This window comes from Choloepus didactylus, chromosome X (genome assembly GCF_015220235.1).
Source record: "Choloepus didactylus isolate mChoDid1 chromosome X, mChoDid1.pri, whole genome shotgun sequence".
Taxonomy (NCBI): Eukaryota; Metazoa; Chordata; class Mammalia; order Pilosa; family Megalonychidae; genus Choloepus; species Choloepus didactylus.
In genome coordinates this window covers 39,269,206-39,287,931 of record NC_051334.1, presented here as the reverse complement: position 1 = coordinate 39,287,931, position 18,726 = coordinate 39,269,206, and the positions used below count along the sequence as shown (strand labels likewise).

Sequence of the window (18,726 nt, the reverse complement as noted above, 5' to 3'; positions counted from 1 at the left end):
CTAATAGTCTGATGCAGAGGCTTCCGTTGGGTGGGTGGCTCTCCTCCATGTGGTCATTCAGGAACCCAGGGTTCTTCAGTCTTGGGGCTCTGCCATCTCCTAGGGAGAATGGTTCTCAAAGTTGAGTGAGCATCAGAATCCCCTGGAGGACTTGTTAAAATCGATTGCTGGACCCACCTCCAGAGTGTCTGCATTAGTAGCCCTAGGGTGGGGCTTAGATGATGTTCCCAGATGATGCAGATGCTGTGGTCCAGGGACCACACTGGGAACCACTGTTGCAGGGCTTGGCGTCCTCAGTCTCCCATCTACAGAAAGGGGACAGAGCGAACATAGAGAAGGCAAGCATGCTTACTTCTTAAATGCCTTAGCCTGGGATGATAAACATCATTTCCTCTCTCATTCCATAGATGAAAACTAGTCACATGGCCACTCCAGAATACAAGGGGAGCTGGGAAATGTAGTCTCTGGCTGCACAGTATCAGTGACATCTCTATACTATGGAAGAGGAAGCACGCATTTTGGTGGAGCAGCTGGCTCCCCTCTGTAGCACCTCCCAAGTTAGGGCTGTTTCAAATCAATTAATACCCATGGCCCGAAAGACTCATGCGGATACTGTCAAGGTTCAAGGGAAGAACAATTTATGTTGTGCCAGGGACCTCCATGGTACAGCTATTTATACAGAACATGGTCTGATGATGTACTGCCAGCCCCAGCCCAATCCTATGGGGTCCCACCTGTCATCTCCCAGTTTTGAGGGACACATTTCTCTCCACTTCAGCAGCAGGCCCCCCTAATTTCAGGACCCAACCCCCAAACCCACAGCCAGACCAGATTGGCTAGTCAGACCTCAAGGAGGCATCTGTGTTGGTGCCCCCCACCCCCCAGCCAGTTCCCCAGGACTGCTGGGCCTCCTGCCCTCCCGCTGCCTTGTTCTGTAGCAAACGATGCCATTCCCACAGCTTAGGACACACCCTTGGCTTCCAGTTCTTCTCAAGCCCCTTCCAGCACCTGGCTGAGCTCCAAGGGGACTAGACACGTCTCCAGATCTACCACATTCCCAAGCCACTGTTGGTAGGACACAAGATTTGAATTTTTTCAGGGAGGTAATGGATCTCAACCCACCCTGCCACCCCTGCCCCCCACCTCCTGCCCCAGCCTGGCTTCCTTATTGACAGATAGCATCCATCACTCAGCTGGATGGCCACAGCTCAGAGTACAGTCTGGATGCCATCACTCATCATAGAAAGGTTGCCAACTTCCTGAGTCGGAGAGGGATTAACCACACAGGAATTTAAAAAAAGGCATGTTTTCAGTTCCCGTGTGGGGAAAATATTAAAGACACATAAAAAGAGCAATGCCAAGAGAACAATGAGGGCCACTTCTAACATAAATCCAGAATGTAAAAGGGTTCAATTCAGGCTTAGAATTCATGGCATATAATGTCAGTTAATGGCAAGACAGTCCTTCATTATTTCATTGAACACACAGTTATTCAATGTCTCTGTGTACCCTGAGTCACATGGCTCCCTGGAAAGCTGCAATTGATAGGTTTATAGGGACATGGAAACAAAGCCAAAGGGACATGATGAACAATGACAATTTGGGTTGCTTCCCAAGTAGTTTGGTTAGTGTAAGTGACTCCAGTTAGAGCCCCGCTCCTGGAATGAGAAAGTCTGGCTTTTGATCATTCACTGATTGGGTGACCTTGAGCCAGTTCAGCTCTCCTTGCTGGCCATTTGACTCCTCATCTTTGGGATTTCCAAGGTCCCTTCCAGCTCTGAGATATCCCTGGATCAGGGATAGTCCAACCAGAAATTTACAAATGCCCTTCTCGCCTTTCCTACTTATGTCATCCCAGCTAAGAACATGCAGATAAAGCCATCATTAATCTTGTGTCTGAAACAAGGCACATTTATTGGGTCTGGAGGTTTAGTCAAGGCAATTCGAGTTAAGGTGACTGCTTTCTAAATGACCAGAAGCATATAAAAAGGGGGAAATTTGGTAATGTTAAGAAAATAGGCGGTGAATAGTGAAATAAAGGAACTCGTAATTGAAGGAACACCCTCTTTGCTATTGTGGGCGATGCCAAAGGGGCATACTTATGTAGTTAAAAGAAAATACTTCAAAGGTGGATTAAATGATAATTCAAGAACCTGCTTTTTGCCAGATGCTTTATAAACATTATCTCTAATTCTCACCTCAACCCTGCAAAATAGGTACCATCATCCCATCCCCATTTTACATATGAGGGAACAGAAGGTCAGACAGAGAGCAATTTGCCCAACAACACTCAGCTGGAAAGTAATGGAGCCATGTTTTTCCAAGTCCAGAGCCCATATATGTTTTTTCCTCATACTCTGCGCTGCCTCTCTGGTTAATGACTTAATAGCACTACTCAAGTATAAAAGCAAGAATATTTTTAGATAAAGACCAACTGAAGAGGTATGAAGACAGAGTCCTGATTATGAAGGATCAATGCCAGTCAGCAGGCCAAATAATCCGCCAGGAGTTTGAATCCACCGTATAGTGAAACTGAATGCAACAGCTAGCTCTCATGATCATGATATTAAAAGATATGTGCACAAAATGTAAACAAGTATATTGATCTATCAGAGATATGTAAGGAAAGAATACTGATATCACAGCCAGGAATCTCAGCAACTGGTGGATTTCATATTTACGTATATAAATAAAATTTGACTTGCGGTTCTGGCAATAGTGGGATCAAAAGAACCCCAAAAGCCTTTTGCCACAATTATCTAGCAAAAAGCAATATTTTCTGAATAAATAGATGAGCACATCGGAGACTGATATGGGTTGTGAATGGAAAGTGTACTGAAAGCTAGGGTGGCAAGCTTGTGAACTAATGATGTAGCTGTCTTAAGGTGGAGGTGAATGAAGAGGGACTGTCTCAGTACTTTAGGGGCTTTCACATTTTAGTGCCCACTTGGGGAACAGGAGATGATTCCTTGGGTCGTCCCTGGGAGGAAAGAGTTGGAAATGAGGTATACCCATAAAGCTGGAACCCTCACTGTAAGGGCAGATTAGAAAAATATCTGCCCACTGACCCAGAAAAGCTTGTCTCTTTTGGTCTAGACTCTGAGGAGCAAAAAGTTGCTCCTAAAAATTTCTGGTCTCTATCTCCTGAGGATTTGAAATTGGATATGTATTACTTGAATGGTCCAGAAATCTCCAAGCTAAGACATTGTTATAAATATGAATTGCCTGATAGTGAAATCCCTGGAGAGCTTGGCAGAAGCTAACATAAAACATCACAGAAGAATACCCCATCAACCAGGCCCTATGGAATTCCCACAGATAAAGCTGTACTTAAGATGAGTTCACAATTCAAAAATGCAAAACAGTTGAAGAATCAATCCACCATGAGTAAGAGACAGCAGAATTAGATACCCAAGAATTTCAAATAACAAACGAATCTATGAGAGACCCTAAAATTAGTATGTTTAAAATGATTAAAAGTATAGGAGGAAAAACTATGGAAAAAACAGACACTGTGGGGAAAAAAATGTCAGATTTGAAAAAAGAACTAAAAAGAACTTCTATAAATAAAAATAATACTGTCATTGAAATAAAACAAAAAATCTCACTGTATGAGTTAAACAGAGAGTTGGTGAACCAGAAGAGTGATATAATAAAATTACCCAGCATGCAGCACAGAAAAATAAGAAAGGGAGATGAAGAGATGTGAAAAATAGAGTGAGAAAGTCCAATATACAACTAATAGGAGTTCCAGAAGGAAAGAACAGAGAGAATGGGGGAGAATCAATATTCAAGGACATAATAACTGGACAGATTCTGGGCGCACAATCCCCCTACCTCACACTGTATACAAAAATAACTCAAAAGGGATCAAAGACTTAAATGTAAGAGCCAGAAGTATAAAACTCTTAGCTGGAAGCTAAGGTGCAAACCTTCATGACCTTGAATTAGGCAACAGCTTCTTAAATATGACAAATAAGCACCAATGGAAAAAATAGATAAATTGGACTTCATTAAAATTAAAAACTGCTGTGCATAAAGGACACCATCAAAAAGTGAAAAGAATACCCACAGAAGAAAATATTTGCAAATTGTATATCTGATAAGGGTCTAATATCCAGAATATATAAAGAACTCTTACAACTCAACAACAAAAAGGCAAACAACCTAATTAAAATGGGCAAAGGATTTCAATAAACATTTCTCCAAAGAAGATATACAAATGGCCAATAAGCATATGAAAAGATGTTCAACATCATTAACCATTAGGGAATTGGAAGTCAAAATGGCAAAGAGATACCACTTCACATCCACTACGTTGGCTATAATAATTTTAAAAATGGCAAACAACAAGCATTGCCGAGGGTGTGGAAAAATTGGAAGCCTCATGCATTGCTGATGGGAATGCAAAATGGTGCAGCCTCTGTGGAAAGCAGTTTGGCACTTCCTCAAAAAGTTAAACACAGAGTTAACCATATGACCCAGTGATTTCACTCCCAGGTATATATCCAAGAGAATTGAAAACATATCTTCACTCAAAAACTTGTACATGAATGTTCATAGCAACATTATTCATAAAAGCCAAAATGTGGAAACAACCCAGATGTCCATCAACTGATAAATGGATAAAGAAAATGTGGTATATCCATACAACTGAATATTATTCAGTCATAAAAATGAATGAAATTCTGATATATGCTACAGTGTGGATGAACCTTGAAAACATTATGCTAAGTGAAAGAAAACAGACCCAAAAGGTCACCTATTATATGATTCCATTTCTATGAAATGTCCAGAATAGGCAAATCCATAAAGGCAGAAAGTAGATTAGTGTTTGCCAGGGACAGGGTGGGAATGGACAGTGACTGCTTAATGGGTATTGTATTAGTATTTTCTAGGGAAACAGAACCAAAAGAATACATGTAAACATCATTAGATTTTTAAATAAGAATTGGTTCACACAATTATGAGGATGCACAAGTCCAAATTCTGTAGGGCAGGCAGCAAACTGGGAACTCCAATGAAGGTTTTCGATGAATTCCCCAGGAGAAGGTGGCTGGCTGATGTACAGATGGAAATTCTCCCTTCTGACTGCTGAAATCATAACTTCCCCTTTTAGGGCCTTCAACCAATTCGACGAGATTTCTCTCATTGTTGAAGGCAGTCTCCTCAGTTGATTGTACATGTATTCAGCCATAGATGCAACCCACTTACTGATTATCTAAATCCATGAAATATCCTCACAGTAACAATCAGGCCAGTGCTTGCCTGATCAGACAATTGGACACCAAAACCTGGCCAAGTGACAAATATACTTAACCATCAAAGGTACAGACTTTCTATGTGGGATGATGAAAATGTTCTGGAATTAGACTGTGTTGATGGGTGCACAACATTGTGAATATACTAAAGCCCACTGAATTGTGTACTTTAAAATGGTTAAAATTTTAATCTTTTTATGTTTTGAAAATTTTATCTCAAATTTAAAAACGTTAAAAAGAGAGTGCACAATAAAATCTCAGCAAGATAAAAGTAAAACTTAGACACAGAATAGTGAAACTCTAAAGAGAAAGAGAATATCTTAAAAGCAATCAGAGGGGAAAGACAGATTACCTAAGAAATAGCATTTAGAACAACAGCAGATTTATCACCAGCAATAAAAGCCGGAAGGCAATGGAATAATATCTTCAAAATGCTGAGTGAAAACAGTTTACCTAGAATTACATATCTTGTTAAATTATTAATCAGGAATGAAGGTGAAGTAAAGACATTTTCAGAAAAATAAAAACTGTTTTCACCTAACAGATCATCACTGAAAAAACTACTAAAGGATGTACCTCAGAAAAAAGGAAAATTACCCCAGGAGATGAATGTGATGTAGGAAGCAGTGTTTCAATTGGTGAGCATATATTGTGTGAAAATAACAATGCCGTCTGATTTGAAGGGTAAAAACAAGGGAGTACCAAAGCAGGACAACAATACCATAAAAGATGGAGGAAAGCGATTGGAGGAAAGTGTTCTAAGGTCCTCGCATTGTTCAAGATAGGGGAAGAGCTATTAGTTACCTTAAAACTTTTTTATGTCAAGTATGCACGTTAAAAATTTAAGGGTAACATTAAAACCATAGAAATAGAGTGTATAATTTCCAAACCAATAGAGGGGAAGGAAAGAGTATAAAGAAAACTCAATCTAATAGAAGAAACAGAAGATTAAAAAAAACAGAACCATAGTAAATAGATAGCACAAAATAAGATGGCATACACAAATACACCTAATCATGCATCAAAATAAGTGGATTAAATATTCCAGTTATGACAAATATGGAATGTAAGAATGATTTAGTAATTTCATAAGAATATTGTTCTATAAAAAGGTAAGACACCTTCTTCCACCGTGTACATTCAGATCAACACAGAACAAAATTCTCAATGATACCAACATGGTGGTGGGTAGGTAGGTAGAAACTAGAAGGATGTTGAGCATCCTATAGTACTTCTTTTGTTCCATGGGAAATGTATCCTTTCCAGTTGTTACAACTGCATAAAAATCACCCCAAAACTTAGTGGCTTAAAATAACCACAATCATGTTATCTCTCATGATTTCTGTAGGTCAGGAATTCGGGAGGAGTTTGGCTGAATGGTTCTGCTTTGGCGGCTCTTACATGGTTACAGTCAGACTGTAGTTGGAATAGCATGGGACTGGAACAACTGGGGGCTAGTCAGCATCTTTTTCTTCATGTGATCACTCCTCTTGGGCTATTTGGGCTTATAGTGTGGCAGCCTCAGGGTAGTTTGACTGTTTAAATGGGGGCTCAGGGCTTCAGCACAAGTGATCCAACAGACAAGGTAAACATTGCATCGCCTCTTTGACCTAACCTTGGAAGTCACACAATGTTGCTTCCATTGCAACTTATGCTTGAATCAAGCCCACCCAGGTTCAAGGGGAAGGGACATGGACCCTACCTTCCCCAATTCCCTCTTGATGAGAGGAGTGTCAAAGACCCATTGTAGAAAAGTATGTGGTATGGGAGTGTGGTAGATTGAATTATCTACTCCAATTTAGACACATTCTTAATTTTAATTGGCATTCCTGGGGGTATGGACCCACTGTAAATGGGACTTCGTGAGGATGTTATTTTTAGGTAAGGTATGGCACAACTGAATGAGAGCAGATCTTAATCTGGATTACTGGAGGCCTCATAAAGCGAAACCAGAAGTCATAGATGCTAGAAAGGAGAGGACATTGCCACGTGGCAGGAGGTAGAGACAAGCCAAGGAACCCCCAGGATTGTCAGCAGCCAGCACCAGAATGCTAGTCTTTGAGGAGAAAGCAAGCCTTGCAGATATCTTGATTTCGGACTTCTATCCTCAAAACCATGAGCTAATAAATTCCAATGGTTTAAATCAACCCATTGTGGGGTATCTGTTTTAGCAACCTGGCAAACTAAGATAGGGAGGTATTGATGGGGCTGTCTTTGGAAAATACAATCTGCCACAGTGTAAATGTTGATACGTTTAATAAATTGATCAAAGAAATGAGTACAAATAAGCTAGGGGTAATAATCAGAAGAATAAAATTAGAATGTGTAACATTTGAACTAGCAGAGAAACAGTTGATATTTTCAATGAAAGTCAGGAAAAAAGAAAACAAACATAAACAGAAATTGTAGTTAATAGAAATGGGAAATGAGGTGGTAAAATTAATTCTTAATGTAGTATTAGTTACAATAAATATAAGTGGACCAAATTCACTGGTCAGGACCCTGCCTTCTATTGTTTACTTTTAGTGATTTTGTATTCTTAAAACTAAAAATACAGAATAGCTGAAAGTAAATGAATGGAAAAAAGACATACCAAGAAAAGTAAACCAAATGAAGCAGATTGGGTAGAAATTTTAATATAAGACAAAATAGAGTTCAAAGCAATAGGAATTATAATGGACAAAGGGGGATGATACATGCTGGGAAAAGGAATAATAATTACAGAGTATATAACAATTATGAACATATATTTATTTATTCATGTAACAAAATATATTAAATGCCTATAATATGCTAGGCATTGTTCTAGGTTTCAAGGATACAGCAGGGAACAAAACAGACAGAAATACTTCATTAGAAACCATATTCTATGCCATTATCAATATAACCTCCAAGTATATAAGACAACAGTGGGCGAAACCAGAGAATAAAATAGATAAATCCAGAAGTGTGGCTGGAGATTTTATGATTTCTCTCTCTGAACACTGGTGAATAAAGAAGACAAAACATGAATAAAGCCATTGATGATTTGAACCACACAATTAATACACTTTAATGAATATGGATATGAATCGAATTTGACATGCAACAACCAGATTACACATTCTTTTGGAACATACATGGCACATTTACAAAAATAGAGAATGTTATATACCAAAAAGGCAAACTAAGTAAATTCCAAAGCCTCGGCATGATACGAGTCTCAGACCATTGTTCTTTCAGCCCGGAGACCCTTCTTTGTGAGAACTTTCCGGAAGCAAAGCAGGAGAAGGTTGAATAACTTTTTGACTCTATTCCCTGCCCTATCCCCTGACTTCCCCCAAATAAAAACAAAAAACAAAACAGCAATACTCTTGGCCTGTACCGTGAGCTGGACTGTCCCTGTTTTTCCAAACTGGCACATCTTCTGTTGCCAGGGTCTGCCCCTTGCTCTCTTCAGCTCCCATGGCATTTCCACTTGGCCTTGTTCTGGGTTTCTCCCCAAGAGAAACAAAATGGTGCTCAGCCAGGAAGGAGAGGCTTTGTTCCCCTGAGACCTGAGCAGGACTTCTGCCTGCCTGAACCTGCCCCTCAGAGTGGCTGCTTGGGTTGGCAGTGGTGACAGTGTGGGTTTTTCTTTTACGCCGAGCTGGACTCTCCCACTTGAGAATAAAGTCATCTGCTTCGTAGGCTGCCCCAGTCAGAGACTGCCCCTCAACCTTCTATGAGGAAATGCTGCAACCAGCTAATAAAGGCCCCTCCAGAACCTCACCAACAGAAATTAGAACCTGCCAAGCCAATGCATCCCAACTCTTACTGGCAGGGATGCTGTCTGCAGGAAGTCCTCCTAGGTTTTGCCCCTTCCTGAAAGTATTGATGTAAAGGTTCATTCCTCATCCTCAAGGGTCATTCCACTTAGGGCATAATTGTACACCGAAAATCTATCCCTCATTTTTTCTTTAATTGCACAGATTTTCTCGAGCCCCACTCCCAAGACCTACCTTTCGGCAGATATTCTCAGGGCCCTGTCTGAGCAATTCTTTTTCTTTCACCCCAATTTTTATTCTGAAAAATTAAAAAAAAAAATAGAATGTCAGGAATATAAGCCTGTTTTAAACACTTCAGACAATAGTGCTATCCCTTTATTCTTAAAAAACAAAACAAAACAACAACAACAAAAAAAACCCACTAAACCAAAGCAGAGACAAATGGCATCTCAGTGCTACAGGAGGATTTCTGGAAAACGGCCTTTCAGATGCAATTCTCAACTCTCAGCCACATATTTAAAAAACAAATGAGTCTTTTGATTGGCATTTGGAGTATTGGAACCTGAACCCTGGCTTTATTTTTAAAGCCTCTTCCCATTTGTATTCAAGGGCTAGCTTTGCTATCTGGCTCCGTCCTTGCCTTTTGACATTTAGGTGTTACCCGAGGTAATAAGTGGCCCAGTTTTCAGTCTCTGAAGTGGAGATGGGATACCTCAAACCTGTTTCCACCTTGTCCTGGGTTACCACTCCAGGGTTTTCACATGCACAGCTTTGTATTTAATGGCGTTGAAAATGTCTGTAAAAACAGTTTCCACAGCAGTCAGTTTCCACAGCAGCTTCTTGTGAGTCTTCTAATGTGAATGGACTTCAGCGAATGCAGCCATTCCCAGAACTGCTGTCTGTTTATTTTGATCAAAGGCATCTGCATTTATGGCCCTCAACCTCCATCCCAGACCTTCCTGGAGGATGTGGGCAAAATGTTTAGGGCCATTGCTGAGCGATTCTCTCCCTCTGATTTTTATTTTGAAAAATTTCAAAACTTCAGAAAAGTAGTTAGAATAGGACAGTGATAGGCCCTACACCTTGATGAATTATTTTTCTTTATTTGCACTTCTGTTTCTCTATCATCTATGATCTATCATTTATTTATCATCTATATATCTATCATCTATCATCCGTCCATCCATCTGACTATCATCTATCTATCACTTATCTTTTCCCCGAACCATTTGAAAGGAATTTGCAGGCACCATGCTACTTCACCTTGTCGGAAATAAAGCGGTGCCTGTAAGGGAATAAACGCTCTCTCGGTTCTGGAGGAGAAAAGAATTTATTTACAATCTTGCAAGATGGGGCGTCCAGCCAAACACGCGGGAGGCTGGCGCGCCAGAGGAAGAGAATGGCGATGTTTAAATCCCCTACTCCTAATTCGCAAGTCCCTCCCCTGTTTCCCCATTGACTGGGTACTACAGAGGTTACAGCCTATCCGAGAACACTAACTAATTCATCTTTTGAGATTTTAATTTGTACAGCCAATCCCAGAGAGCCAACTAGCTCATTATTGAGATTTTGAACTGATTAGCCAATGCCCCCCCAAATTTTTATTTTTTGCTGTGAGTTCCCGCCTCTGATACTACCTCATGTCTCTTTACATCAGGCAGATTCTCTCTTCTCTTTGTCTGGGGCTTGTTTAAACTGGTTTTGCCTCCATTTCCCTTATTCCATGCTGTCTCTATGTGAAAACGAAACTTATTCCTTTCTTACAGATTCCCTCCTCTTTCTTTTTTAAACACTTTTAGTTTTCACATTTTAGATTCTCAAATTTGCTAAGGGCTTTTTCACATTCCTCATCATACGGATCTTTCTTATTTTTGATTCTAGTGGTTTTGATGGGTTTTTGAACTAGCCTTTGAGCACACAGGATTATGTAGCACCCAGCTGTTATAAACATTTTGGCTGGAATGATAAGGAAAATTAAAATAGATGTTGCAATTCCTTTCCATTTCTCGAACCAATTTTCCAACCATTCTATGAGTGGGTTGTTAATGCTAGAATTCTTTTCTAGTTTCTGAAATAAGGCTGTTAAGCCTTGTAGGGCTTTGGTGATAGTTCCATTAGGCGCGGTATTATAGGGGATGAATGTGCGACAATTTCCCCCAACTATAGCACAGATGCCTCCTTTTTCAGCTAGCATCATGTCTAGGGCCATTCTGTTTTCCCATGCCATTCGGCTAGTGGCATCTAACTGTTCTGCTATTTCTTTAATGACATCCCTGGTATAGTTGATAAATTTTAGCTGATGATTGACATTTTTATTGATGGTGACCCACCAGAATAAGGACGATTTAAATTCTGCAGCTACTTGATTTTTAGCTTTAAACTCATTAGGAACTTTCTGGGGAACCCCTATACTATCTACAAACATTTTTTTATTGAAGGAACTAGGTACACTTTGTACATTTTTCTTTTCTCCTTTGCCTTGGGTTGGTACTTTTTTATTACTTTCAAATGCCAGGGTAAATGAGATAGCCAATTGAACCAGAGCACAGGTTCCTCCCCACCTTTCAGGTAGTGTTGGCCAGAGGATGCCCTTCCCACAGTACCACCAGAGGTCTGCTCGGGGTATAGTTAGGCTGGAGAAGTTGCCAGTACTATCCTTGCTCACATTCCACACCTGTGTACACAGAGCCATGGTACCAAGATCCTGGAGCCCTTCTTCCCATCTGGAGAGACAGGCAGAGTGGTTTCCGGGACCGAGGTGAGACGCTGGTATGGCTTTGACACTTCCCTTCTGGACTGGAGGGAAAAGGGAGGACAACGTACTACAACTTTCACCAGGAGTAGCATTTTGAAAGAGGAGTGTTATACATTTAAACTCCCTTTCATGCTTTTTCATCCCCAAGGGGAAGGGCATAATCTGAACAGTGGGTTGTTTGGTTGTACAAGCATAACAGTCACTTCTGTTTAGACTCTGGATGGTATGTTTGCCCCATTCTACCCAGGCATTTGTATTTCCATAACCTGTCTCTATTTCTGTGGTTTGCTTTAAGTCTTTGGTCTTAAGTGTTCTAATGACCTTGGGGTCAATTTGAACTGGAGAGTTAAATTCCAGCCAAGTTTCCCTTAATGGTTTTTCCTCCAACCTGGGTAAGACCCATCCCTCATACTGTGTGGTCCACCAAGCAGTGTCCCAAGAATAACAGGGGTTAGGTGTCTCATAAGTTATACTCTCAAATGTTCGCCCCCCAACAATCTTGCTTTCTATTTGAACAGTCTGCTTACATAAATGCTTATATTCCTCACTCAGTTGTTGCTGACGTTTTAGATTTTTACAGCTCATTACTTGACAAACATCAAATTGTACAGTTTGAGACTTTAAGCCTTTGACTACACTTATAACCAGCTTAGCAGAACCTGTTACTCCTTGAATATAGAACATTATGATCAGTATAAGCAATTTCATCATTAAGCTATACACAGAGCACAATGCAAACATAGGGTTTAATTCAGCCCTTCCTCCCTCCTAGTATGTTCTTTCAACTGTTGCCTATTTAAAGTGATCCTTAGGGGATCTGAGGTAGGAGTCACTTTCCAGGATTCAGGTTGAGTTGCTGGATACTTATCGTCTGGTTCAGGCACCGGTCCCTTCACTCGTGTGTAATGAGTCCAGCCTCTTTCTGCCGTTCGGACTGCCGTCTCAGTTGTCAGCAAGACCTGATAGGGTCCTTCCCAGATCGGTTGAAGTTTGGATTCTTTCCACGACCGGATCAGAACCCAGCTGCCAGGCTGATGTCGATGGGCAGCAAATTCAAGAGGCGGGGTCTGAGCCAGCAGTCCACGGTGCCTGAGAGATGATAAAGTAGAAGACAAGGCCAGTATATAATTCTTAAGAAAAAGATCTTTTGTGTCTAGGGAGGGGAGCTCTCCAGTCCACCTGGGGAAAGGCAAACCAAAAAGCATTTCATAAGGGGAAATTCCCAGTTCTTTTCTAGGGGCAGTCCTGATTCTTAGTAGAGCTATAGGTAAGCACTTGATCCAAGGTAACTTTGTTTCCAAAACTAATTTAGAAAGATGTTTCTTTATGGTTTGATTCATTCTTTCCACTCTCCCAGAGGATGGTGGATGCCAGGGAGTGTGGAAGTCCCAAGTGACACCCAGGCTTCTCATGACATTCTGCAACACACAGGAGGTAAAGTGACTGCCATTATCAGAGTCTATATTTTCCACTAACCCATAACGGGGAATGATTTGTTCAAGGATAACTTTAGAAGTTCCCAATGCTGTAGCTGAGGATAGAGGGTAGGCTTCCACCCATCCAGTGAGGTGGTCGACAATTACCAAAATATATTTTAAACGACCGATTGGTGGCATTTCAGTATAATCAACTTGAATGCTCTGGAATGGTCTCAGGCCCGGCTCTCTTCCCCCTTGTACCTGTTTTCTTAAAACCTTTTTATTAATTTTTTGACAAATTATGCACCGCTCACAGATTTGTTTAGCAACTGTATAAAGGCCTACACATCCAAATTGTCTAAGTACTACATCACACATGGCTTGTACCCCCCAATGACTCCCCTGGTGTAGGACTGCTAATATCTCCCTCATTATTTGTTTATTTAACATTTGTCTGCCATCTGGGAGAAACCATTTCCCCTGATCATTTAAGGTTGCTCCTAACTGTTTCAACTCTTTTACTTCTTTGGCAGAGAATGTAGGGACCCCAAATTCCTTAGGGATAGAGGGTATTAGGATCATTATTTTTAAAGGGGGGTAGAGAGAGGCCTCCTTAGCCTTTTCATCAGCCAACCTATTGCCTTTTGCCTCAAAAGTAGGTCCCTTCTGGTGTCCATTTATATGCACCACTGATATTTCTCTAGGTAAGAGTAGATTGGTTAATACTTGTTTCACCAATTCCCCATGAACCAGTTCTTTTCCTTTGCTATTGATTAATCCCCTTTCTTCCCAGATCTTTCCAAAGGTGTGGACTACCCCAAAGGCATACTTAGAGTCAGTGTATATTGTACCATCCTTTCCTTCTAATAATTTGAGGGCTTGATTTAGTGCATACAATTCACAAGTTTGAGCTGACCACTTATTGGGCAATCGGCTAGCTTCTTTTACTTCACAAGTTATCCCATCCACAACTGCATAGCCATTGTGCCTTTCTCCTTCTAGGACTTTGGAGGATCCATCTATGAACAGTCTTTCCCCCGAGTGCAGGGGAAGATCCCTTAGGTCAGGTCGGACTCGAGTTTGGTATTCAATTAGGTCTAAACAGTCATGCTCAGGGGTCTCTACTTGCTCAGGCCCCTTCCAGAGGAAGGAGGCCGGGTTTAGGCTATGATCTGTTGTTAAGACCAAATCATCTTTTTCCATTAGGATTGCTTCATATTTTAAGATTCGAGAATCAGTTAACCATTTCCCTGCCCTTTGAGACAGAATAGTTCTCACTTGATGAGGAGTACTAACTACTAATGCCCCTCCAAAGGTTAATTTCCTGCTTTCTTCTACTAAAAGGGCAGTTGCTGCAATGGCTTGAACACACCCAGGCCACCCCCTAGAGACTGGATCTAAAACCTTCGAAAGGAAAGCCACCGGCCTTCTTTGGCCTCCCCAGATTTGGGTTAGGACCCCCAAAGCTGTTCCCTTATCTACTGTAACAAACAGGTGAAAGGGTTTTTTCGAGGGAAGGAAGTGCTAGAACAGGAGCTTGCACCAGTGCCTGCTTGAGTTCATTTAATGCCTTTATTTCCACTTCCTCCCATTCTATCTTGTCAGGCTCTTCCTCTAGTAATTTTTGGTATAGCTCTTTAGTTCGAGATGCAAAAGAATCTATCCACAATCTACAGTACCCTACCAATCCCAGGAATTTTCTTAGCTCTCTTTTTGTTTGAGGAAGAGGCAACTCTACTATGGCCTGGATTCTTTCTGGATGGATTTTTCTTTTTCCTTCACTTATGAGGTGGCCTAGGTACTTAACTTCCCTTGCTACAAATTGCAGTTTACTTTTAGATACCCTTAATCCTTGTTCCCCTAAAAAGTTCAGTAGATTTTTCGTAGCTTGAGCCACCACTTGCCTTTCTTTACCTGATATTAATAGATCATCTACATATTGCAGAAGGGTGATTTCAGGTGGGACTGGAAATTTTTCCAGTACCCTCTCTAACTCTTGCCCAAAGAGATTGGGGGACTTCGTGAAACCCTGAGGTAAGACCGTCCATCTGTATTGCTGCTTTCGCCCATTGAAGGGATCTTCCCACTCAAAGGCAAACAGGTCTCTACTTTCTGGATCAAGGGGACAGGCCCAGAAGGCATCCTTTAAATCTACTACACTAAACCACTTATGATGGAAGGGAATTTTACTCAGGAGAGTGTAAGGATTAGGAACTACAGGGTGTCGAACCTGGACAATTTTATTAATGGCCCTTAGATCCTGCACCATTCTCCAGCTACCATCTGGTTTCTGAATGGGGAGAATGGGAGTATTAAAAGAGGACATACAGGTTTCCAAGAGTCCATCCCGAAGGAGACCCTCAATGATGGGTTGGAGTCCCTGTCTTCCTTTAAGAGGAATAGGATATTGTTTCTGGCACACGACCTCCCCTTCCTTTTTTAACTTGATTTTAATTGGGGGAATTTGCAACCCTCCCCTGTTTCCTTCTTTTACCCATACCTCCTCCTTAATGTCTCTTTCATCTTCTTCAGTGAGCAGGGCCAAAACCTCAATCCGTCCATTCCTTACCTCTAAATCCAGTCCCATAGGTATTATTAGGTCTCTTCCTAATAAATTACTCCCAGCTTCTGGGATGTGCAACAAGGGAGCTATGATTTGATTATTTTCCCAACAAATGTTAGTAGGTTCAAGAATGGGAACTTTAAATCCCTCCCCTTTTACCCCTGTGACGGTGAGGGAACTGCCAGAGAGCCTGGCCCCCTTTGGAAGATGATTTACAGAGGAGCAAGCTGCTCCAGTGTCTACCAAGAATGTAATTTCCTCTTGATATGGGCCCACCTTTAAATTTACTAAAGGCTCCCGGTGGGCTTCTGAGATGAGGAGCCTCTGACTCTCCTAGTCTTCAAAATTCATTAGCGGTATAACTCGACCCTCCTTCTGTAAGTCTGGGCACTCCCTTTTGAAATGGCCAGGCTTTTCACAATGATAACACCCTGCAGAGTTCTGCATTTTCCTTGCTCCTTTTTTTAAATCAGCCCAGCCCCCTCCCCTATCTCACCTCTGTCTGCATCCCCCATTTCCTGTTTCTAATCTTTTCTTGACCAAGTGGTCAACAGTGGCTATCATGACTTTAGCCTGCTGCTTTTGTTTTTCGTCCTCCCTTCTTACAAATACTTTCTGTGCTTCCCTTAATAACTCCTCCAATGGCTTATTCATCCATCCATCTATTTTCTGAATCTTTTTCCGAATATCAGGCCAAGATCCCTTCACATAGCTGACCTTTAACATTCCCTGGGCTACAGGGTCATCAGGGTTCATACCTGAATATTTCCTTACTTGTTCTCTCAATCTTTGTAGATAAGCAGAGGGAGACTCATCTTTCTCTTGATTTACCTCAAAGGCCTTATCCAAATTTTGAGATTTGGGTACCGCCAATTTTATTCCCTCTACAATGAGGTCTCTGAGATCCTTCATTTGTGCCCTATCCTCTTTATCATTATTATCCCAATCAGGGTCAGTATTTGGAAATTTTTGCTCTGCTGCCATCACCCCTTGCCCTGGCGGGTGTTGCCTTTCCCATTCTTTCATAGCAGCCCCTCTTATCATTCCTCTCTCCTCTTTTGTAAAGAGGATGTTTAATATGGACATAAGTTCAGACCACGTGTATAGGCTAGAGCCTAGGAACTGATCTATTTGCTCAGCCAGCCCCATTGGGTCCTCTATTAGCAATTTCATCTCCTTCTTAAAATTTCTTACTTCTGCACTCGTTAATGGGGCATTTACATACCCGACTTCCTTTGGCCCCATAGGCACCTCCCTCAAGGGGTAAAGGGATTTAACGGGGTGATGTTCCCTTACTCTCTTTCCTTCAAGAGTTTTTGGAAATGGAAAATTCTGTACATCCTTTTTGCACTGTATTAATTCTTTCCTCAACCATTGATGGGTCATATCTGGTGGGGCAGTTGGCGCCGATGGGCCTCCTGATTCCCCTGGAACCTGTGCGGACCTTATTAGGTCCTCAGACTCTAACAATCTCTGCCCTGGGGGAGGAGGGGAATAGTAGGGAGGAGGAAGGCTTAATAAGGGGTCCCAGGGTTTAGATTCTACCAACTCATCTTCCAAGTTTGGGTTTTTATCTTTCACAGGGTAAAGGGGAGTTTTTTTGTTCTTTAGCCAGCACGTGGCATAATCAGACTCCTCCTTAGAAAAGGGTTTCTTCTCATTAACATAAATTCCAAGGTTGGCACAGAGCCAGTCCTCCTCTGACCCATACTTTGGCCAGAATACGTCTGGTGGTGAAATGCTTTCTTCAGTCCAAATGTAACAACAGTATTTAATCATTTTCTTTTTGTCCTTTCCCTTGGTCCGATCGCTATCGGTCCAATATTTTAACATCCTACCTAGTGGGCTATCTGGAGGGATGTCCCCGAGGGACTCTATAGGTGCCCCCTTTTCTTCTTCCCCGGCCGGCCAACTGCCTCTATTTCCCATCCTGAGTCTTGTCTGGGCTTCTTTCTCTCAGTTCCTTTCGCTTCGTCTGTCTCTGGCCCTTTCCCTCGCGGGAGAAGGGAACCGCAGATTGAGACTCCGCACTCGCTTCGTGCAGTATGTCGCACGTCTCAGTCACACACAAGCAGCTCCAGACTCATCAGGAATTCCCGACCACCAAGGCAATATATTACTTTCCTTACCTTGGTCCGTGCACGGAGTTGCCTGGTCAAACAGAGGCAAGCCCTTTCCCCCTTTTCTCATCCACAACCGGCAGATCCAAGCGTCTGGTCTCGGGCCCTTTAGCTGCCGGAGATGGGCCCCCAATGGCGGAGTCCGAGACCGCTCAATCAGCGGGGCGCGCCTTCCCTTTGTCCACCTCGGGGGTCCCCCTCCGAAGCTTTGGATCCCGGACGAGCCCCCAAGTTGTCGGAAATAAAGCGGTGCCTGTAAGGGAATAAACGCTCTCTCGGTTCTGGAGGAGAAAAGAATTTATTTACAATCTTGCAAGATGGGGCGTCCAGCCAAACACGCGGGAGGCTGGCGCGCCAGAGGAAGAGAATGGCGATGTTTAAATCTCCTACTCCTAATTCGCAAGTCCCTCCCCTGTTTCCCCATTGACTGGGTACTACAGAGGTTACAGCCTATCCGAGAACACTAACTAATTCATCTTTTGAGATTTTAATTTGTACAGCCAATCCCAGAGAGCCAACTAGCTCATTATTGAGATTTTGAACTGATTAGCCAATGCCCCCCCAAATTTTTATTTTTTGCTGTGAGTTCCCGCCTCTGATACTACCTCATGTCTCTTTACATCAGGCAGATTCTCTCTTCTCTTTGTCTGGGGCTTGTTTAAACTGGTTTTGCCTCCATTTCCCTTATTCCATGCTGTCTCTATGTGAAAACGAGACTTATTCCTTTCTTACACACCTCTAAACACTTCAGCCTACATTTCCTAAGAACAAGGGCATTCTTCCACAAAACCACAACACTACTGATATCCAACGAATTTGCAATCTTACAAAAATATTACCTAATATATAGTCCCTATACAGAT

At 41.9% G+C, this 18,726-nt stretch overlaps 2 long non-coding RNA genes across 2 annotated transcripts in view; one reads left to right on the top strand and one right to left on the bottom strand.

The window, feature by feature from the left end:
• LOC119523818 overlaps positions 1-18,726 on the top strand; it is a 152,291-nt gene that overhangs the window by 17,618 nt on the left and 115,947 nt on the right. The window lies entirely within an intron of this gene.
• On the bottom strand, positions 7,992-10,379 carry LOC119523817. The gene is made up of 2 exons (XR_005214667.1): positions 9,242-10,379; positions 7,992-8,245 (listed from the first exon to the last, which is right to left on the bottom strand). It is a non-coding gene; the product is annotated as an uncharacterized LOC119523817 (long non-coding RNA).